The sequence below is a fragment of the Nomascus leucogenys genome, chromosome 6 (assembly GCF_006542625.1).
Source record: "Nomascus leucogenys isolate Asia chromosome 6, Asia_NLE_v1, whole genome shotgun sequence".
Classification (NCBI taxonomy): domain Eukaryota; kingdom Metazoa; phylum Chordata; class Mammalia; order Primates; family Hylobatidae; genus Nomascus; species Nomascus leucogenys.
Genome location: NC_044386.1, coordinates 68,176,657 through 68,200,846, shown reverse-complemented (window position 1 = coordinate 68,200,846; position 24,190 = coordinate 68,176,657). Strand labels below are relative to the sequence as shown.

At 43.6% G+C, this 24,190-nt stretch overlaps 1 protein-coding gene across 1 annotated transcript in view; it reads right to left on the bottom strand.

The window, feature by feature from the left end:
• FMN1 (formin 1) overlaps positions 1-9,717 on the bottom strand; it is a 429,632-nt gene extending 419,915 nt beyond the window's left edge. The window contains exons 1-2 of the mRNA XM_030814365.1: positions 9,582-9,717; positions 8,925-9,073 (exon numbers count right to left, since the gene is read on the bottom strand). The gene's annotated coding sequence lies outside the window, so the exon portion shown is untranslated. The remainder of the gene's footprint in view (positions 1-8,924; positions 9,074-9,581) is intronic.
• Positions 9,718-24,190: the final 14,473 nt, after the last annotated feature.

Sequence of the window (24,190 nt, the reverse complement as noted above, 5' to 3'; positions counted from 1 at the left end):
GATTATGAAAAGCTTCACGATATCAGACTATGTCTAATGGGGTCATTAAGATCAGGATTTTCAAACTAAGTGGATTTCCTTGTCCTTCTTGTTTAAAGCATGATTATTGAATGTTAGCATCTGCTTGCTGTGGTAAGTGACAAACTAGAGTAATCCAGTTCTTACCCCCAAGTTAAGAATAATAATTTAAAATACACAACAGTTGCATAGTCGTAATGTTTTGGAGGTTGTCAATAAAATACCTGAGCTACCTGTTTAAGTGCCATGGCAATATCTTTTTTCATTTATTTGGGAAAAGTTTGGGAGAAAAGTTGGTACTCCTATTGGTTCCTTAAAATAATTCAAGGAATCTATTGTTTCCTGTAGAAATTCAGTATTCTCTGGGTTTTGTATTATTATATTAATATGACAGAAGATGTTTTCTATTTGAGTAAAACACTGCCTGTGAAAATTTTAATTGCTGTTAATTCCAATTTAGAGAATATAAAGTAAATTTTTGTTTCCTTTACTTTTTAGAAATGTCTTCTTTCAACGAAAATTTGTAGTAATTTTTTTTTATAAAGTAAGTTTTTTTGTGTTTTTTTTTTTTTTTTTTTTTTTTTTTTTTTCACACAGAGTTTCACTCTTGTTGCCCAGGCTGGAGTGCAGTGGCATGATCTTGGCTCACTGCAACCTCTGCCTTCCAGGTTCAAGCGATTCTCCTGCCTCAGCCTCCCAGTTAGCTGGGATTACAGGCATGTGCCACCACACCCAGCTAATTTTGTATTTTTAGTAGACAGGGTTTCACCATGTTGGCCAGGCTGGTCTCGAACTCCTGACCTCAGGTGATTCTCTCACCTCGGCCTCCCAAAGAGCTGGGATTATAGGCATGAGCCCCTGCGCCTAGTCAGGAAGAAGTTTTTTATAAACTATATTCATGAAATGCTTTCATGCCTATTGAATTCTATAAAAATGCAGGTTGGAATTTCTAGTCTACAAGTTAATAATAGTCATAGGGAAAATGACAGAATCTTCGATTTAAAGAAAACTTAGACATTATTCATCTCATCCCACCTCCTTCCCAAGGCTGGGCCCTCTCCTTCAATGCAACCTTTGTGCATGGTTCTCCAGTCTCACCTTCAGCTCTTCTATTGCAAAGAGTTCTCTGCCCCAAAATGAAACCTCATGGCCTTCCAGACAGCTCTAAACGTAAAAAAAAAAAAAAAAACTCCTTTTCTAAGTCAAAATCTATTTCCATTCATTTATTTTCTTTGGTGCTTTTTTCTCACTTCCAGAGCTGCAGTGAGTATATCCAAATCCATTCCTGCCCAATGGCCCTTTAAACACCTGACCGCCAATCATGTTTCCTGAGACACTTTCTCATGCTGAGTAAACCATCCCAGGCCCTTCAGCAAGCCCTCAAATATAAGAGTGTTCAGCCTCGAAAATCCTACATATTTCTGACTGTTCTCTAGTTTGTCAATGACCCTGCTACAAAGCAGTGCTGACAGTTTTAAATGTTCTTCAAAAAAATAAAAATAAAAAGCGAAAGTTTTGCCAGGATCACAAATAACACTTCTTGCAACTGTCACTTTAAATTATTAGAAAAACACATCTTAAATAGCCAGATTCTATCTTACTATCTCTTCATCTATCTTAAGTTTCAGTTTCCTCTTCTTCACGTTTTTCTTTCTTTGCAAATTTGAAGATCATTCTTAAGTTTCTCTTGGTTGCGAGCAACTGAAACTGATTTTGGCTACCTTAAGCAAAAAGAGAAGCATATTGAATCTCATGAAATTCATGGGCAGTTTCATAAAATCAGAGAAAGAGTAGAAAGGCCAAGAGTTGGAAGAAGAGAAAGCAGAGGCTTCCACTGGCCTCTGCATCAGGCTCACAGGTCTCTCCCTGGAGCACTTCTCTTACTGTGACTTAACTCCAGTGACTCTTAGTCGATACAATCCTTCAATCCAAAACCCCAGTTTTGGGAAGACATTCTATCTGGCCCACCTTGGATCAGATTTCCAGATCCCTGGTTTAACTAGTCCTGGCCAGGAACAGAGTCATGTCTACAGGGACCCCACACCTATATATTGGGGTCAATCCCAGAGAAAAGAAAGTAGATATGAACAAGGCAGACATTCCCAATTGCTGTACTTCTAAAAAAAGTAATATTCGGAAACACGGATATTAATCTATGTTTACTTTTATTTCTCCTTGTATTTTTCCCTTTGCTTAACCCCCACAAAGGCAGGTATCAGAATTGGAATTCATGGCATCAGGAGAGGTATGTGGTAAGGAGAAAAAGATAAATAGCCTGTGATTATTCCTAGATTGTGTTTCTCAAAATTCTAAACTCTTAGAACACAGGGAATTTCTTGAAGCATGTAAAAAGGAATGAGATTTATCGACACAAAGAGTCCTGAAGAACCCTGAAAAAAGAATTATCTCCTCAGGGCTGTTGGGAAAGGAAGGCAAGAGGCTTGTGGATGCTGGAGGAAGGGCACCCAGGCCCTACTTCCTGGCAGTGTCCCCAGAGAGGTCACAAGACCCTAGAGCTCTGTGTGCTACATCTAGGTAAGTAGGAACCACAGGAAATGTCATGAATTCTGTGGGTCAAGCTCCAACTGGACACAGCCACAGATGACTACAACTGAGAGAGCTGGGAGAGCAGAATTACTGGGTGCTACAGAGTAACCCGTGCAGTCTGATGCCTCAATGACCAGAAGGTCCCTCTTCCCATGCCGTGGCACTATGTCAGTCCCCTGGAGCCTTGACACAACTCTGGGGAGTGGTATAATACTGAGAAGGACTGAGGTTAAGTTTTCCGCTTTTCCAGAAAGAAAAGGCTTAAAATAGAAAAGAACATGGTTTCTAAAAAATAAAGAGATAATTTTCGTATACCTATCTTTTGTAGATGGAGATTCTTATCTGCAAGGCTTGAATGAAAATGACAGGAGCAAAATGAAAATTGAGTAGTTCTGCTTCCTTGCTCTCTGTGAATTTGGCCCATCTTTTTCAAGCAGCTGGATTTGTACATCATGCACTGATTGAAATGCCAAAAGCCATCTTTTTAAAAAGTCGACTTTGGCCAGGCGTGGTGGCTCATGCCTGTAATTCCAGCACTTTGGGAGGCTGACGCGGGCGGATCACAAGGTCAGGAGTTTGAGACCAGCCTGGCCAATATGGTGAAACCCCGCCTCTACTAAAAATGCAAAAAAAAAAAAAATTAGCCAGGTGTGGTGGCACACGCCTGTAATCCCAGCTACTCAGGAGGCTGAGGCAGGAGAATTGCTTGAACCCAGGAGGGGGAGGTTGCGGTGAGCCGGGATAGCGCTGCTGCACTCCAGCCGGGGTAACAGTGGGAGACTTTGTCTCAAAAAAAAGTCGAGTTAGCATTTTTTTCAAATCCTCTTGTTATTCATGACCTTAGTGTTCCTGAAGCTGTTGTCCTGGGTCCATGTCGTACCTTTCTATATATAGTCTTAGACTGTATCTCCCTTTCCTCTCTTCTGTGTGTTTCTTCCTTCTTAGATATGGTTCAAGCAGAAGCTCCCTACACAACTACTTTGGAGTCTTCAGCTACGTCTCCCTTTTGCCTTATCATTTGCCAAGTTTGTGACTATGATATCAGAATTTTGTTTTTCTTAATAAATTCTGTTAAGTTCCTGAATTTAGCTAATGGTGCTGCAATGTGGCAGCTATCGATACATTCTAACAAAAGATGAAAAAAAAGTCAAGACCTAGAAACTGAGTCTGAGAGTTGACTGCCTTCATTTTCGTAGGCTGCAGGGCTGTTACTTCCTAAAGAGAAGTTCAGTGATGTAATGAACAAAGCCCAGGGAGTCAGGTGACCTGGATCTATTCTTGGCTGTGCCACTGACCGTGTGTGACCTTGGGCAAGTCACTTTTAATCTCCCATTTCAGTTTTCTCCACCGTATAACTAGAAAAATATCTTGTCACTTAACTAGAGAAAATTTGGGCATGAGAATTACTGTTGCTTGCGCTTGAAAAAACATTAAGGTTATTTTTTTTTTTTCAACCTACCACAGTTTTCCTTAAGACGGTGTGGTATCATGGAGTTTCAGTTCTTCAAATATCATGAAAATTAGAATTAAATTATGTTTTTGGAACTTAAAATTAGAACCAGCTGAAAATAAATCAGAGAGTGATCTTAACACAAGGCCAGTACCTCCATTATGTGTGATATGTTTTATTCATATTTACTTGGGGTTGGATGGGTAGGAAAGAGGGAAAGCCCAGCTAGTCTCCTGTAAGTAGAAGGTAGAGGATGCTACAATAGAAACAGAAATAAAGAGAGATGGGGACATTGGCAAACAAGGACAGGACTGATGCCAATTCTGTAGATGAAATCCATTTTCCGCAGAACTGTGGGCTTTTAAAAAATTATTTGCAAAGCTCTCCAAATATGAGCTAGGCTTAGAAAATTTTCTAAAGTGGCTGCCTTCATCTAAAAAGAGAAAGGAGAATAATTTTAATGCCTAAAAAAGCAACTCTTGCTTTTCACTATATTCATACCCAGCATACTGAACTTTATTTATGGTTTATCCTGCTTTGTAAGTTTAAAACATGATAAAGCCAGGAATGTTCTCTGTGGCTTAGGCTTACTAGAGCACAGATAGAAAATAGAATGCAAGCCTAGCAGGTATATACTATCCAGATGCCATTGAGAGCCGGCCCCTTAAGCAAACACATTAACCTCTATGATCCTTGATTTCCTCATCTGCAGGAGAGGTACAGCATCATTTACCTGCTTCACAGAGGAACCAGCAGATTACATAACCAAGGAAAGGAATTTAAGTCTTCTGTATTAAGCCAAGGATTGACACAGAGAAAACATACAACTCATGCTCACTTGAGTCTTGCCCTTGGAATAGACTTTTTGAGGACATTTTTCTCAGAATAGAACATCAACAAGTTACATGGACTCCATGGTGTAACGGTGAGAATTCAGCTTTATTAGTACGCACAGGGCTGAGACCATAGGGATGTGCTTTCGGTCAGTGAAGAGATCAAAGCAGCAATGCACACTTTGAAAATGGTAACAAAGATTTTACTCACTGCCTCTTGGGGACTGAACACATTTAAACATAACAATGTTTGCTCAGTTGTAATTCTCACAGAGGAGGAAGACCATTAAACACTATGACAGCAATTCTTCCCAAATACTTTCTCCATTCTGGCTCAGCAATCCTTACAATAGCAAAGAGCAAAAAAACCCTGCTCTTTAATACTTAGAAGTATTATCTTCTCTACTGAGAAGAGACTGAAAAGAGTTCTTGAATCTCTAAAGAAGAGATTTTAGAGAACATGAGACAGTACTACAGTCACCTGTGTGCTGCTCAAAAGATGGCAATCATTCAATTTCATTTGAATTTCATTTGTGCAAACATTAACGTTTTGGAAACCATGAGGTTTCCCAAAATTACTACGGTGAGTGAATCACCAGGGAGGGCTTCTCCTAATAAGTAGACAGTTCTCTTTCTCTTTGAAAGGTCCATATTTTTCCTTATGTTTCACGGAGGACATCATTGGAGAAAGCACCTAGACCTAGATGAATGTGGATAGATACTCACGTGGGGGAAAAATGGAAAAACAGGGCAACTATGGCTAAAGGAGTGTTTAACAACAAGCACTGCTGTATGATGCATTTCTAGACTACTAGTCTTCAGATCATATCATGTTCTCTGAGCTTCTTTAACAAAAACATGAACTAGAGCACTCATACTGGAAGGCCTGTGGCAGGGGTGTGAGTACTAGTATCCCAGCAGCAGCATCATAATGGTGTCTCCTGCCCCACTTTTACAGCCTTGTCTTTCCTCCCAGTCAGCATTCTGGCAGTCCCTGCTACTTCTCCATTAACGTCCAGATCCTGATGACAAACATGAACGTTAAAAAGTCCTGGCTTGCTGGGCGCGGTGGCTCACGCCTGTAATCCCAGCACTTTGGGAGGCCAAGGCGGGTGGATCACGAGGTCAGGAGATCGAGACCATCCTGGCTAACATGGTGAAACCCCGTCTCTACTAAAGATACAAAAAATCAGCCAGGCATGGTGGCGGGTGCCTATAGTACCAGCTACTCGGGAGGCTGAGGCAGGAGAATGGCATGAACCTGGGACACGGAGCTTGCAGTGAGCCGAGACCGCGCTACTGCACTCCAGCCTGGGCGACAGAATGAGACTCCGTCTCAAAAAAAAAAAAAAAAAAAAAAAGTCCTGGCTACCTCCAAAATATTTTGCCCAATAGCCTGTCACGTGGAAGACCACAGTAAAAAAGCGTTTCATTTGAAAGGTGTTCATCATTAGCAGTGACCTATGACACTTTAGAAGGAGGAGATAGGCATAGTTCTAATAAGATGGAACATAAAACAAGTCAGTATCAAGTTAAGGAAATAGGAGGTGTGTTGATTAAAGAAAAAAAAACTTAACTAGTAGTCTGCTTCCTAGAGAGATGCATTACAGAGATCGTGGGCATTTCAGGGCAGTGGGGAGGTAAGGATGTCCACAAGGAGGACCAAATTTCTTCTCTCTCCCTCATCCTCAAACATGCACTAAGGCAGTACTTGATGAAAGCACAGATAAACACAGAAATCCAGGTTACTCTGGGAGATTGTTTACTTTTAGCCAGAGAACTTGAGAAACGTGAGAGTGAATGCTCCATTTCTCAGACCCTTGCTTTTATGCGCTGACAAGGTAAAGAGCTTTGTTTCCTTCTTTACATCTCCCCGCTTTAGTAATTACTATTTTACAGAGCATGGGGTTGATGCTTTGTCAGCACTTCAGCACAGGCACTAAATACAGAGATGCTTCAGTTCCTTCACAAGGCCAGCCTGTTGGTGCAAGCTTATATTTGCTGCAGGAGAATACAATTCCCATGGTTTAGCATCTCTGCAAGATCAGGCAAATCAGATTAACAGCTGTAATTCTGTCAACACAGGCTGGGACCTGTTGAGAATTAAGCTGATATTTAAGACAGAGACTATGTTCATCTAAAAATAATAGCTACTATTAAAACCAGGTCCCAACAAGAGATTATGAATAGCCCCTAAACATGGTCATACTGCCAACAGTAGCATCACTGCAAGGTATGAAATATCCATTAAGAATTTTTAAACTGATACAAATAAAGTTTTAATAAGAAAACCATTAAAGGCAAGATCATCTAAAACACACCACAGCTTGGGATGGTGTGCATGAATCCAAAACTTTAACATAAAACTAGACTTTGAGGCATGGTATATGAGATAGGAGAGAAGCATTTCTCAATTTTCTATCAAGGATATTTACCATCATCACATCAAGTTCCAGCCTGTCCCCATTCCTCTTCCTCTGGGAACAGCTCCACCTATTTCATGTCTGGAAAGGGAGGATGACCAGGATATGAGACCTATCCTTAGACAATCATAGGTCCTATGGGACCCCATTCCCTTGGCCAAAGCATTTAGTCTAGGCAGGGTTAAGCCTGTGACAAAGGCTTCATCAGTCACAGTCAGTGCATTGAACACTCAGTGAGAAAGAGGCAGTCTAGGATAGGGCCAGAGGCCTAGAAATCTTCTCTAAAGCTGCATCTTTAACGTATTTCAACTAAGAATCTGCTAAGTACTTGTGAAGGCTGGTGAGAGAAATGTCTGTCCAAACACAGGTGGCTTCAATAGTGGCACCCCTCTAAGATGTAGTGTTATGAGGAAGCTGAAGACTACCATACCCCATTTGCATCAGCTCTGACACTTAAAAAGGATAAAGACAATGGAAAAAATGCATAATTTTTAGGAACAGAGACTGGCCTTTATTATCCTTCTTGACTAGTATTATTAATAGCAGTTAGTATAAATTCCCCACTTATGTGCCAGAAACTACTGAGTATTTTACCTATATTATCTCATTTAATCCTCACACCTTCTTCTAAGAGACAGGTAGTATTATCCCTAGTTTACAGATGAGAAATTAAAATTAAAGAGGCAAGCAACTTGCAAAAATCACCGAGCTAGTCAGTGGCTGGTCCAGGATTTGAACCTATGTCTGACAGGTTTATGAGTTTAGCCATTACAATATACTGTCTCGCTACTCTTCTCCATTGTTTCCCTCCATTGAGGCCATTTCTTCTTTGTTCCTGCAATATGTCTAACTGTTCATTGGTCCTGCTCCTGGACTAACATAGTTGAGAGAAAGGAGACTAGTGTTTAGATACCTGATCAAGAAGACCCGAGACCTCATTGATTCATTGTGGAAGCAACATCTTCCACAATGACAGTTAATCTGGTATGCAATTCTCAGCTTTACTGTTTTCCCTCCCAAAAAAGGGTTAATAAGTCTGTGATCCAAGAGATTTGCAGTAAGCCCTAGAAACAGCTGAGCAACGGCTGTTGAATCCCATTGGTGTGCCTATAAGATGCTACCTGGTGTAGACAACAGAATATAATTCTCTCTCCCAGGAATTTAGATGCACCCCCCCACCCCCACCCATACACACACAAGGTGGCATAACAGATGATGACACATGTCCCATATGCAAACATGAATAGTAAACATGCTTTAGTACAGCTGGAGCTACTGTGGCAGAAAGTCAGGTTGTCTGCCACTCGACCTGGTCTTCTTAAAGGATTGGGTCTGGATATTCACCTCTCAGTGACTGCAACTCCCCATATATACCACAGGTTCAGGCTCTGCATTCAGCCCATTCAGAGTGTGTGAGTGTTAACATGGAACTCTCCAGGAGACAGCAAGCAGAAATGTGGATGATTAAAATAAAGGGTTTTCTTTGGCAATCTCAATTGCAAATGAGGATAAGGAAAATCCTCTCAGCTCACACTCCGCTCCCAGCTACTTGTCCTTGAGTTAAATGAGGGCTTGGCTCTGGCCTCAGGGAGCAAGGGCACTGCTCCTTATTTGGTGGTGGGGGAGGGGGTTGGGGGATCCGTCAGCACTCACATGCCTTTAGAGAATCTGCCTTTACAGAACTTGAAGAGCTCTGATGGAGGAACAGAGATGTTGTGATGGTAGTGGCCTTGGAAGTGGTGGTAGTGGCAATGGTGATGATGATGATGAAAGAAGAAGAAAACGGTGATGGTAAATGTTACCTATAAACACAAGTAAAAAGCAGCAACAGATACCTTTCTAGTCATTGCCAACCATAGTCATGAAGCTGCTTCTGTTCCCAATGCAATCCCATTGTGATGCTCCCCCTCTGCGCTAAACACATCCAGCTCCAAAAAAAAAAAAAAAAAAAAAAAAGCGCTGCATCTCTCCCTCCCCCTTCCTCCCGCCCTCCACCTTTCCTGTGCCAAGCTAGGAATGAGACTGCACTGGCGGGTCAACGGGGCTGGGACCTGAGAGTTAACGACAGGAGTTCTGTAGTGAGGAGCGTTGGGATGACCCGGAGGGCCCACCAACGTACTTGGGAGCAGCTTGTTGGGGGAGCTGGAGGAACCGACACAGAAGGGGAGGAAGATAAGCTGGCGCGGTGAATAGACTTGATGCCTCATTCCAAGAACCCTGAAAGCCACGGGGGGAAGGCGGGGCAGGCAGCCTTTGGTAGGGAAGAAGAGACGGGCAGATGGCCAGCAGAACAGACAAGACTCTCTTTACCTGACCAGTACTCGGGAGGCTGGTCCCGAGTCCCAGCTACTCGGGAGGCTGAGGCAGGAGGATCTCTTACGGCAACAGCCGTGGCGGCTGCAGCCTCGGAGGATGCTGCGCTCCAGTCCAGAGCCAGAGCCCAAAGAGGCAGCTGCGCCAACCTCCACCGAGGCTCCGCACCACAGGCCACAGGCCCCGCCTTCCTAGCACGCGCCGGCCTGACGAGCTGTTTGGGGGAGGTGAGCATGGAACTGATCGGCAGGGCTGAAGACCAGTGGAAACGTGCAGCGGCGCCCGCGGTGGCTGGGGAGGCGGGGCGGGAGGCGGCGGTGCCCAATCAGCAGCCGAGCCGTTGGGCCAGGCTGGGAAGCAGTGCTGTCGTTTGGCACCGTCTGATCTGGGCTGCGGGATTGAAGGCGGTGGTCGCTAAACTAGGTCTAAGACGGACAGCCAGGGCGACAACCAGTCTCTCGCTACGTGTCCCCAGGTTGCCTGTTTCCGAGCGCCTCTCAAGGCGCACTCTCTGGACTTGTTCAGGTGGGGGAAGGGAACCGGTATGGAACTCCCCACTATTCCCGAGGTACCCACGCCTCCAGTTCCTGTGAGGCCGTTTCGCTCCAGTGGCCTGGCCCCTGCACCCTCAGCCTAGCAGTTCTTGGTCGTAAGTGCTAAAAGGAACAAAGAAGGAGAACTCAAGAATCCACACATAAACCCAAACCCTGACATGAGCCTTTTTCCGCCCGCATCTCCCGCCTACGCTGCCTCCTAGTAGCTTTTTAACCAGAACTGCTGAATGGCGGGTAAGTTACTTTGACTAGTTTGAAGTAAACGCAAAATAGGTTTAGGCTGAGAAATGGGCCAGACCCTTGGCGATCTGAGAAAGAAAGACTGAGTCCGGATGTTAAGAGGCCTGGGCCTCACGAGGGAGTTTGTCTGCTTATTTAACACCTCAGAGTTGAAGATCTTGTTACTGCTATTTCTGTGCTGGTGAATCAGTACAGATCTTAATGCCAAGGTACTGTTTTGTCCCCAAGTGTCTAAACATTACTGAAATGAACTACCTTCAAACCTTTCCTAAGAGGATTTGAGGCCTTAATGTCGTTGAGATTTGGAATGTGATTTGAGTGACACTGAGATCTTTTCCAAGTAAGTAGGCAAGAAAAGGCATTGTCTTTAATCTGCTTTTGGATAAATGCAAACTGTATCACCCATTTGGTACTTGAAGATAGAATTTTGTCCTGAATAGATTCTGTTTTCAAATAATAATTAAATGGGAAAAAATTTGGATGGTAATTTTAAGGTGATTTTTTTCACTATTCTTTTTCTAGAAATAATAGTTTATTGGAACTCTGATTTATTCTTACTCATAATATTAGCCAAACACTGATAGGCCCTTTATTTGTCTATTTAACACAGGGTGTCACTCTGTCACCCAGGCTGGGGTGCAGTGGTGCGATCTTGGCTCACTGCAGCCTCAACCCCCTGGGCTAAAGCCATCCTCCCACTTCAGCCTCTAGAGTAGCTGGGACTACAGGCATGCACCACCATGTCCCGCTAATTTTTTAATTTTTTATTTGTACGGACAGGGTTTCGCCATATTGCCCAAGCTGGTCTCAAACTCCTAAGCTCAAGCGATCCTCCCTTCTCAGCCTCCCAAAATGCTGAGATTACAGTTGTGAAGTGCTGTGCCTGGCTCTATAGGCACTTTATATACATTATCTCCTTCAACCCTCACATCTTCCCCTTGTAAATTCCACTTATAGATAAGAAAACTGAGGTTCCCAAAGTTCAAGTAATTGTCCTTGGGTCACGTTCATAGTCAGGAGTAGAGTCAATACGAGGTCCGTACATCTCCTATCTAAAAATCATCATCATCATCAGTTAGAAGAATAAGAAGCCGGCCGGGCGCGGTGGCTCACGCTTGTAATCCCAGCACTTTGGGAGGCCGAGGCGGGCGGATCACGAGGCCAGGAGATCGAGACCACGGTGAAACCCCGTCTCTACTAAAAATACAAAAAATTAGCCGGGCGTGGCGGCGGGCGCCTGTAGCCCCAGCTACTCGGAGAGGCTGAGGCAGGAGAATGGCGGGAACCCGGGAGGCGGAGCTTGCAGTGAGCCGAGATTGCGCCACTGCACTCCAGCCTGGGCGACAGAGCGAGACTCCGTCTCAAAAAAAAAAAAAAAAAAGAATAAGAAGCCTCAGTACAACTCTTAATTCCTTGATGCTTTTTTCTTTTTACCTGAAAATTGTCATAGAGGGATCCAGTTTTCACACTACTGACTTCTTGAAACTGCAGCCTCAGAAGCACCTTTAAGAGTGAAGCGTCACCTCTGACATGTGTTAGGAGCAATTGCAAGTCAGCTTTGCTCATAGAAGGGAGCTGTGATTTCCTGTTGTTGGGAAGGAAGTAAATTTTTGCAGGGCTTAAGTCAAACTAGGTTTTAATTGATGTAGAAATCTTTTAAAGTCCACCCACAAAATAATATCATGGTCGTGTGAGCTGAGTCCTAGAAAGGTAAAAGGATGTTAATCCAAAGTCATATTCCAGCATTGTTTCAACAGTTTTCTGAAGAAATTCCTAAATCCTGCTCTGACCTTTAATCAAACCTGGAAATATGTACTTGCTCTAAGCTTGGTAGGGGGAGAGAGTAGGAGGTGTTTTAAAGAGAAAGAAGAAAAATATTTTCCCAAAGAGGCTATTTATAAAGACAAAATATAAATAAGTTAAAGGTTATAGATCAATACAAAGGTATACACTAATTAACAAGTTAGTGGAGTTTTTTTTTTTTTTTTTTGAGATAGTTTCACTGTGTCACCCAGGCTGGAGTGCACTGGTGCAATCTCGGCTCACTGCAACCTCTGTCTCTCAGGTTCAAGTGATTCTCCTGCCTCCGCCTCCTGAGTAGCTGGGACTACAGGCACACACTGCCACACCTGGCTATTTTGTGTGTGTGTGTGTGTTTGTTTGTTTTTTTTCTTTTTGAGACGGAGTCTCACTGTTGCCCAGGCTGGAGTGCAGTGGCACGATCTCGGCTCACTGCAGGCTCTGCCCCCCAGGGTTCACGGCATTCTCCTGCCTCAACCTCCCGAGTAGCTGGGACTACAGGCGCCCGCCACCTCGCCTGGCTAATTTTTCGTATTTTTAGTAGAGACGGGGTTTCACCGTGTTAGCCAGGATGGTCTCAATCACCTGACCTCGTGATCCGCCCGCCTCGGCCTCCCAAAGTGCTGGGATTACAGGCATGGGCCACCACGCCCAGCCTATTTTTTGTGTTTTTAATAGAGACGGAGTTTCACCATGTCGTCCAGGCTGGTCTCGAACTCCTGACCTCAAGCAATCTGCCCGCCTCAGCCTCCCAAAGTGCTGGGATTACAGGCGTGAGCCACCATGCCCAGCTTGTTAGTGGAGTATTTATGTGATCCTTGCTTAATAAACAGTTACTGGCCAAGAGGATTGCATGGGCCCAGGAGTTTGAGACCAGACTGGGCAACACAGTGAGACCCCATCTCTACAAGAAATAAATGTTAAAAAATTAGCTGGGTGTGGTGGTGCATGCCTGTAGTCCCAGGTACTCGGGAGGCTGAGGCAGGAGGATCACTTAAGCCATCGCACTGCAGCCTGGGTAACAGAGCTAGACTCTGTCTCAAAATAAAAAATAAAAAATGAAAAAATAAACAGCTACTAAGTGCCTAATATATGTTAGACTCTGGGGATATCCAGTTCAATAAAGCCCATTCCCTAATGGAAATGCACAGCCTAGCTGAGAACACTCAATCTGGACCATACGTGAAGAGATCACTTTATCAACAAAATTACTAATCTTCACAACCACCCAGCAGGGTAGGTGTTATCACCACCTCAAGGCTGAGGAAACTCAGACTAGAGAGGATAATGACTCACTTGAGGTTGCACGTTTAAGAAAAAGTCTTGACCCCAAATCATTCTGACCTGGAGGCCCACATTTTCTTTTTCCTTTTTTTTTTTTTGACGCAGTCTCTGTTGCCCAGGCTGGAGTGCAGTGGCGCGGTCTCGGCTCACTGCAACCTCTGCCTCCTGGGTTCAAGCGATTCTCCTGCCTCAGCCTCCTGAGTAGCAGGGATTACAGGTGCCCTACCCAGCTAATTTTTTGTGTTTTTAGTAGAGATGGGGTTTCACCATGTTGGCCAGGCTGGTCTCAAACTCCTGACCCAGTGATCTGCCCCCCTCGGCCTCCCAAAGTGCTGGGATTACAGGTGTGAGCCACCAAGCCTGGCCAAGGCCCATATTTTCACAATATACCATACTGCCTTCCTAAGAGAAAAAGCTGTCTCTGATAATCCTTACCAAAATGCATTCCTCTCTGAAACATGTGAAATAGATGATACAATGCCTATGAATTTGAAATTACTAAATTTGGTCAATTTGCTTATCAAAGAGAACCAAGAAAATGGAAGTAATGGTCCCTGCCTACCTGGGGCTTAAGGTACTATTTATACATTCTCATTTGAGGTCCCCAGGGGTAAGTAGGATTTCATGGGATTCCCCATTCATTCCTGTGTTATTATATACATATATTTTAATATATATAATACATATATAATTAATTTTAATGTATATTAATACATATAATTTTCATTCAGTGTTCCTGGCTCATAACTCCCATAGCCATTGTTGGTCTTTTTTTTATAATGCTGTGTGTGTTAGGCCTCAGGGCCAGGCCTCAGGAAACAGAATCTCTCTCCTGCCCTCTCCTTATCTGCCCCAAGGTAGGACTCTAATCTTCTCCACCTTTCTGACTGTGGGTCTTAAGAGCCTCCCCACAGAGAATCCCACCCTATACGCTGGGGGAAGGAATGGTGACATCATGAAGCTTCCATAAAAACACAAGAGGATGGGTTTTGGAGAGCTGAACCTGTGGAGGCTGCCAGGAAGGTGAAGAAGAACTCACATGTGCTAGGAGGATGGCACAGCTCAACTCCTGGGGACAGACGCTTGGGACCCTTGCAGACCACACCCTATATATTTCTTCATCTGGCTGTTTATTTGTATTCTTTAAAATATCCTTCTTAATAAACTGATAAGTGTGTTTCTGAGTTCTGTCAGCTGCTCTAGCAAATTAATCAAACCCAGAGAGGGAGTCATAGGAACCCCAGCTTGAAACTGGTTGGTCAGAAGTTACAGAGGAACCCTGACTTACAACTGGTGGGGCATGGAGAGGGTGGTCTTGTGGGACTGAGTCCTCAACCTGGGAACTCTGACTCTGTCTCCAGGTACATAGTGTCAGAACTGAGTTGGAGGACACCCAGCTGGTGTATACTGCTTCGTGTCGGGGAGAAAAACCCCCACACCTTTGGTCACAGAAGTCTTCTGTGTTGATGTTCGTTGTGATGATGTGAGAGCAGAGGAAAAAGTTGGTTTGAGAGAGTTTTTCCCAAAGCAATCCCTATACTGTTTTCTTTGCCCCTTAGTTCATGTCTAGTAAAATTAGTTAGTGAAGATCACACCCAAGTATGGTGGGAAGACCAGCAGGATTGACCTCACTTGCTTATTGGAAATGCACAATCTCAGGTTCACCGCAGACATCCTGAATTCAAACTGCATTTTAATAAAATACCCCTAAGCGATTCCTAGGCACTAAAGTTTGAGGGCTGTTTAACCTGGGAGAAATGCATTTAATAACTCCAGCAGCTTTCTGCCCAAAGAGGCTTGCTTCTGACCCTGGACTGCACAGGATTGGAGAAGAGGCAGAAGGGACAGGAGCAGGAAGGGGGCAGAGGGGATGGGGACATCAGCAATACACATATTGACACATAGGAGCATTACCACCAACAGCAAGAAATATTACTGCCCACAGATTACTAACTCTAACTTCTCTCAAAAGATTAAACCATCCCTTTACTACCAGAAGCTTAAGCCAGGCTTTGCACTGGATGTATCCTATAATATGGCTGAAGCTTCCCAGTCCTGCTGCTATGCCCTATAGTTAATGAAGGCCCCAGATGTCATAGTTCAACCAATAAGTGCTTCCTTTTAAGGAACAAGATATATAGGTCTTTCCAGCATTAAACTGCAGGTCAAATGCCACTTCCTCCATGAAGCCTTCCCTCATTCCCTTTCAGTTCATTTTCAGTTCTGTACTTCTGTAGCATGTTGTTTGTACTTCTCTTACCCCATTGCCCCTCATAAAGGGCTGCAGACTATTTGTTTTCTACCCTGGATTTAAAGCAACTTGAAGGAAAGAATTGTCTGAGGTTTACCTTTTCATTCCCCCAATACCTTGCATATAAGGAGTGATCTACTTTGTTTAGTTAAATCACTGTCCTTCCCTGTGGTGGCTGGATGACTTCAATGTGTGACCTAGAAAATCAGAAGAAGTGATCAAAAAAGAAGCAGAGAAACAAGATGCAGAGAAAGAATACATTCTGGTGGCTCCATTTGAAAGGATTCCAAGCTGGGGGGAAGAAAAGACATGAGATGTGGCAGGTGACATCATCTGTGCCTTTAGGGTTTCACCTTCCCATTATGTGACCAGTCAGAAGCAAGGAGTTTCTTTTACTTAAGAGCTGATGTCAAGGAAAGGGAATTTGTTAGAACTGGTGTGTGGATGTCAGAGAGACTAGCTAAAAGCTGGAGTGAAAATGGGATTCGATACCAGGAGTGAATAGTGGGAGGATAAAAGGGGCAGTGATATGAAGAGCATTCCAGAGAGCAGTCCCAGGGAAATGGACTTTGCCCTCTCACAGAGACAGACCTTGCTCTCACAGGAATGAGGGCATAACAAACACTTCTAGAAAGAGCTCAACATTTCAAAATCCCACCTACTAATTATGTGGCGCAACCCAAATCACCTTAACCAATCTAGACCTCAGTTTCTCCTTCTGTCACTGAAGGGGAATGACAAAGTTATCCCAAAGCACCAGTCACAGGGCCACTGATGTTCTTTACTCTGAGCTAAATTTACACATGTAACATTCTCTAAAATAGATTTTGCATTTATTTCAACCCCAAGACAAACAATCTATGAGAGGGAAAGGCCATCCGTGGAAAACATTAAACATGAAACCAATGATTACATCCCTCTGAAATGTAGGACACAGGGAGCGAACCTAATCTCCAAGATGTTTCCACCCCATTTGCCCTGGGCTGTGTAATCAGCTTTTCCTCTCAACGCCCGGATAAGTGCAACTTGCCGGCTGCCACATTTGTCCTAATATGGATGCTATTCTATCGATGAATAGCTACTCATCACCCCCAAATTCCCTGAAAAATACTTAATGGCATCAAAATGGCGATCTCTGCAACAGATCCAGGGATCTCAGATACAGAAAAATAAGGGTTTTATGCTGCTACATTGTCACTCAACATGGGTTCATAACCTGGGAAAAGGTAGATTGGTCCGTGGAAAAGTCAGAACTTAAATAACAATTAAAATCCTCAGACCGCCAGAATAATACCTCTTCAGATTGAGGGGACTCATTCTCTCTGATGCATCGTCCATACTTATTTATTTCCCAGCTCATTCCGAAAAGGATTTGAAATGACAAATTATCTTTGAAACATTGCAACACGTAGGTGAACGTTGTGGAGGCTGATGAAATGTTTGCAGACTAACAGGATTTTTTTAACTTGCCTACAGAAGTCTTAAAAATATCTTAAATGCCACCTGAAGCACCATATGGAGAAATTACTCTCACTTAGCTACAACCATAATTGCATTTATGCTGTCGTTTTGTACAAAGAAAGCAAGAACTTGAATCTCAAACTGAAACCTTGAAATCACTCAGATTTTTTGAAAAGACTTAGATTTGACTCAATAGGAAAAGTCATAATGATTATAGTTCTCTTGAATATTGGGGAGTAGAGAGGAGAAGAGTGTGAGGGGTTCATGCTGAAAGATATATTCTCAGACACTGCAGCAGGACTTGTACTCAGTACAATGCTACTGACTTGTCACTAGCTGGCAAGACAGGCTTGGTGTGCCGCTTTGTCCACGGGTCATTTGCTGAGTCACAAAAGCCACCAGGCTGCATCCCTGAGGTCAGGAAAGAAATAACAGCAGGCTTCTGAGTCACCTGCTTTGTGAACAACCCAAAGGTAATGCTGAGGAAGAATCTTCCCAGAGGGGGCAGAATTTGAGACACTGCAGCACAATCATGTTCCATAGCATGAACTAGCTGGAACCGTAGCAGTCAGAGGAATCTGAGCCAAAGGTAGCAGGCTCTGCAGAGAACAGCTGCAGCCTCCAACAGAAAGGAAAAGCTTTTCTTTCTTTTTTTTTAAACATTTTTTTAAACAATTATACGAGTATCACATGAGCATTATAATTTGAAAAAATACTAGACAGCACAAAGGAGAAAATAAAAATTGATTATTCATTTATGTAATCAGCAAATATTTCTGGAGCCCCTTCTAATTATTACCAGGCCCTTTTCAAGGCACTGGGGATGGAGCGATAAGCACAAACCTGCTCTCTTTGAACTTACAGTCATGAAAGGAGGCAGATAATACAATCTCACAAAGGAGAGGATCACCATTTCCTTGGCTAAACACCACAGGGAAAATAATGTGTCTCTAAAAGCAGATTATAAAGGAATCTAGGCTGGGCCCGGTGGCTCAGGCCTGTAATTCCAGCACTTTGGGAGGCTGAGGCAGGTGGATCCTTAGGTCAGGAGTTCGAGACTAGCCTGGCCAACATGGTGAAACCCTGTCTCTACTAAAAATACAAAAATTAACCAGGCGTGGTGGCGGGTGCCTGTAATGCCAGCTACTCGGGAGGCTGAGGCAGGGAGAATCGCTTGAACCCAGGATGCAGAGGGTGCAGTGAGCTGAGATCATGCCACTGCACTCCAGCCTGGGTGACAGAGCGAGACTCCATCTCAAAAAATAAATAAAATTAAAATTAAAGGAATCTAGCCAGACTCAGGGGATCGGGAGAAGGGAGTAGTAGTCTGAGAAGGCTTCCTGAGGAGGTAATCCTAAACTGACATCTGAGGAATTAGAAGCGAGCTGAAGAGCCACCCAGGTAGAAAGACTATCATGCAGAAGCTCCCTGGAAGGAGGGAACATGAGGTATGTTGAAGAACTGAGAGAATCCGGTGTGAATAGACTAACAAGAGCTGGAAGGAAAGAATAAGACATAAGCCTGGAGAGGTAGACAGGAGAAGACCATCTTTAAAGGGCACTGTCAGCCTTCATCGATGTCCTTTGTACTTCAGATATTTTGTTTATTTATTTTAAAGATAAGGTCTCACTCTGTCACCCAGGCTGGAGTGCAATGGTGCGATCACAGTTCACTCAAACTGAGCTCAAGTGATCCTCCTGTTTCAGCCTCCCATGTAGCTGGGAACTACCAGCTGCCACGCCCAACTAAGTTTTTAATTTTTTGTTGAGACAGGGTCTCACTGTGTTGTGTGGGTTGGTCTCAAACTCCTGGCCTAAAGTAAGCCTCCTGCCTTGGCCTTCCAAAGAGCTGGGATTACAGGTAGGAATCACTGTGTCTGGCCCCAGATATTTTACTTATGTGTATATATGAGCATATATATATATGTGTGTAAATGTGTATACATACAATATATGTATATATGTGTACACATGTCTGTATGTGCATGTATATAGTTTAACATTGCCATCAAACTGCCAAATTTTCCTCTAGTATGCACCAGTTTATACTCTTGCACTATATAAGAATGTCACTTTCACTTCACTTCCAATAGCACTCATTATCTTTTTTTAAATTAAACACTTGCGGGTTTGTTTGTTTGTTTTGAGATGGAGTCTTGCTCTGTCACCCAGGCTGGAGTACAATGGCACAATCTTGGCTCACTGCAACCTCCAACTCCTGGGTTCAACTGATTCTCCTGCCTCAGCCTCCCAAGTGGCTGGGATTACAGGTGCCCACCACCACACCCGGCTAATTTTTGTTATTTTTAGTAGAGATGGGGTTTCACCATGTTAGCCAGGCTGGTCTCAAACTCCTGACCTCAGGTGGTCAGCCCACCTCAGCCTCTCAAAGTGCTGGGATTACAGGCATGAAACCCCCACCCGGCCCGCATAAATTAAACATTTGATAAGCAAAAAGTGTATCATTTAAGTTTCCATTTAACAGTGAACAAATATTTATCACCCATTGTTTTCTCACTTGCTTCACAGAGAAAGCAGGAGTTTTCTTATCAGTGAAATAAGTACAATATTGCTCATGGGAGTGGAATAGCCCCCCCGTTGGAAACATCTCTTGCAAAGGCTCAGCCTAGGTATGTAATGGTCCCTTATTACTCATCCCTAAATGAAGGCATTAAAATATGTGAGCAATTCATCAAATTAGTGTCAGCCATTAGCCTTAGTTCAAATTAATGCATGAGATTCGTTTCCTCCTGGCAAATCACATAGTATAGCGCTGAGGGAAAGAGAAAAGTCTGCTAAGACTTTTTGAGATGACAGAAAAGAGTCAGATCTGGGCTTGACAGGAAATGGATCAATATGAAGGAGGTAATGAGTGGTGGGACCCAAACCAGGGACCTATGAGGAGGCTTCATGTCAAGGGAAAAGGGGCAACTATTGGGAAGGTGAGGCAGCAGAGAGGTGGATTGAGGTTTGACAGCCTCACCATTATGCCTAGTCAGAGCTCTGTACCTTTGCATGCATCAGGTGGAAAGACTCACTGGCCTCCCATCTATCCTTAAGTCTCTTATGGAGACTTAACACAAATGGGTTTTCATCACCAGAAATCTGGACTGTGATTGAGGGTGTGTGCAGGTTGCAAAGATTTATGCATAAGTCCTATGTGGTAAAAATGACATCCCCTGGGACTGAAATCACACAAGAAGGCTGGCAAAAGCTGCATCTGTGAGGAGGATTGGGGAGGTGTGGAAGTGGGGCAGGGAGGTTTACCTATTTTCAGGCACTGGGACACCAGAATCTTCACAACAATGGTCAGAAGGGATTCAGCCCAGAGAACTTGCTGCAACACCACTGAAGTAGTTGTTTATTTAACTTGAGAACTCGATGAAATGACGTCGGGAAAGATTGAAAGCACAAAGCACACCAGCATTGAGTCTGACATTCATTTTACTATCTAATCTGTATGCCACAAACCACACACACCGTATGTTTCCTATGTAAATTTCCACGTCCAGCTAACTAAAGAGGCGGGCAGGGCTATCACATGTTCTTTATTGTGGTCTTCGCAGAGGCCTCCCCTTTTGTCCTGCTCATGTTCTGTAGATGACCTTCTGTGGGTCTTAGTTCCATGTTGTAATGGCATGTCCAAGTCCACCTCCAGGGTCATGCAACCTGTGCAGTCACATGGGCCCCGAGCATAGAAGGGCTCCACACTTTGTTTAATGTTACCATCCTGAAATTTTTTTGAGCAAGAGGCCTCACGCTTTCATTTTATACCAGGACCCACAAATTTTGTAGTTGGTCGTAGTCCTATCTTGTTACCAAGACTCTCGTTTCCAATATTAAAAAGTCCTAGAATATTCACAGTATAATTGTGTGGTAAGGAGAACATGTTTGAAACCAGGGTTTATGTCTTAACTTCTGCCACGTCCTAAAAGTGTTAAGTTTTGAGATACAAGATCTCTCTAAACCTCAATTTCCTCACTTGTGCCTAACTCATAATTTGAATTTTCTTTCTTTAGAAAATATTCAGGCCAGCCAGATACGGTGGCTCATGCCTGTAATCCCAGCTCTTTGGGAGGCTGAGGAAGGCAGATCACAAGGTCGGGAGTTCAAGACCAGCCTGGTCAACATGGTGAAATCCTGTCTCCACTAAAAATACAAAAAAATTAGCTGGGCGTGGTGGCTGATGCCTGTAATCCCAGCTACTTGGGAGGTTGAGGCGGGAGAATTGCTTGAACCTGGAGGCAGAGGTTGCAGTGAGCCGTGATCATGCCATTGCACTCCAGCCTGGGTGACAGAGCAAGACTCTGTCTCAGAAAAAAAAAAAAGAAAGAAAAGGAAAAAGAAAATATTCAGGCCAGGCATGGTGGCTCATGCCTGTAATCCCAGCACTTTGGGAGGCCAAGGCGAGTGGATCACCTGAGTTCAGGAGTCCGAGACCAGCCTGGCCAACATGGTGAAACCCTGTCTCTACTAAAAATACAAAAAGTTAGCCAGGTGCGGTGGCAGGCGCCTGTTATCCCAGCTACTCAGGAGGCTGAGCCAGGAGAATTGCTTGAACCCAGGAGGTGGAGATTGCAGTGAGCCAAGATTGCTCCACTGCACTCCAGCCTGGACAACAAAAGCGAAACTCTGTCTCGAGAAAAAAAAAAAATCAAATTGTGGCAAAGCACTTAGCGTCTGCTTGGCACAATACGTGAAGAGACTATTAGCATATGATTATATAAATTTTACTTTTATTTTGTGCATTTATTGTGCTATTTAGTGGAGACTTTGCTCTCCTCCAACATGGTCAGTAAAATATTTGACACTAATTACCATAATAACAGTTCGTCTGATTGTGTGGCCCTTCAGACCTGCATCCCTCTCTGTCTCCTTAATCTGCACACTGTTATCTGGTCAGTGACTTCTTCCCCTTTGTGTTCCTTTCATTCAGTGTTCTGCATTGTTTTTGTGGCCATGAGGGGGCTTTTATTCTGCAACCTTAGACAGAAAGAATAACTCCCTGATTTGAATCTAGGCTAAAAATGGATTCTGAATTCTTTTTTTTTTTTTTCAAGACGGAGTCTCGCTCTGTCGTGCAGTGGCGTGATCTCGGCTCACTGCAAGCTCCACCTCCCAGGTTCAAGCGATTCTTTTGCCTCAGCCTCCTGAGTAGCTGGGACTACAGGCACGCACCACCACACCTGGCTAATATTTGTGTTTTTGGTAGAGACAGGGTTTCACCATATTGACCAGGCTTGTCTCGAACTCCTGGCCTTGTGATCCGCCCACCTCAGCCTCCCAAAGTGCTGGGATTACAGGCATGAGTCACCGCATCCAGCTGGATTCTGAATTCTTAAGGTATTCTCACTGTTACCCACTTCACTGCCATCCCATGACAATTTTTATATAACACCATCAGGGATCAGTCCTATCCACAGCAGTGTTACTGGTTAACCATTTCACACCCCAAAATGTGTAAATCTGAACATAAGCTTCGTTTAAAACATATACATGAGTGCGTGAATGCACACACAAATGCACAGATAAATGAAAATAGGTGTCAAAAGAGAACAAAAATTGATAGCCAGAACTGCTTCAGAAGTGTTCTGATGTCTACATCTCACATTGAAAAAATTAGGACGGACTGATGGATGGGCACAGGGATGGATAGATATGTGATAGAGAAAACATAGCTAAATATTTTCTGCAGAAAGTAGGCAGTAAGGACATGGGTACTCGTATATTTTTTCTTCTTTTCTGTGCATTTGAAAATTTTTATAATAAAATATTGTAGGGGGAACGGTAGCCAGTCATGTATTATTTGCTTACAGGGTCTGCTAAAAATCAGGAAATGTAATAAAATTTAGATTTTTATCTTTTTTTTTTTTGAGACAGAGTCTTGCTCTGTCACCTAGGCTGGAGTTCAGTAGTACGATCTTGGGTCACTGCAACCTCCATCTCCCAGGTTCAAGCGATTCTCCTGCCTCAGCCTCCCAAGTAGATAGGATTACAGGTGCCCACCACCATGCCCAGCTAATTTTTGTATTTTTAGTAGAGACAGGATTTCACCATGTTGGCCGAGCTGGTCTTGAACTCCTGACCTCAGGTGATCCACCTGCCTCAGCCTCCCAAAGTGCTGGAATTACAGGCATGAGCCACTGCCTAGATTTTTATCTTTCTATAAAAAACCTAAACTCTGGCAGTACTGAGTCGACATGCCAGTGGATAGTTGTAGCTAAGCAGCAGATACTTTTGCAAGCAGCATGAGCTCACCAGGTTTCCATAGTCCCTCCACTTCCTGTCATATTGCCTTATGTCCTTTCTGAGCCACTCATTTAGATTTCCCACCTGAACCCCATAGACATTTGAGTTTCAACCCTTGTAAACATACTCATGTCAGAGGATTGATTATGGGATTACTCACCTGATAAAAGTATTCACCCCACAGTATATTTTCCAGCAATTTTTGACATGGAGCCTTTAAGGTTCTCCCTCAGCAATGTCTATAAATTTCCTGAAATTATGATGTAGAATATTATGGCTGTGTTCTTAGACTGGAGTGCAGTGGTGCAATCATGGCTCACTGTGGCCTCAACCTCTTGAGCTTAAGCCATCCTTCCACCTCAGCCTCCCAAGTAGCTGGGAATACAGGCTCATGCCACCATGCCTGGTTAATCTTTGTATTTTTTGTAGAGATGAGGTTTTGCCATGTTGTCCAGGCTGCTCTCGAACTCCTGGGTTCAAACAATCTGCCTGCCTCAGCCTCCCAAAGTACTGGGATGACAGATGTCAGCCACCATGCCTGGCACCCATAGCTTTTTATTAGGTTCTCAAAGAATTCTATGATTCAAAAATAATTAAGAATTACCGTAAATTAAGGAGCTGTAGTGGTATATTTTAAATGATTCAAATAATAATTTTTAAATGCCACTCACACATAACCAATCATGTACACTGTTATCCTGGATAACAAGACACCTATATATCCATTTTAAAACCAGAACTGGGTATGGTCTGTGTGTGTGAGTGTGA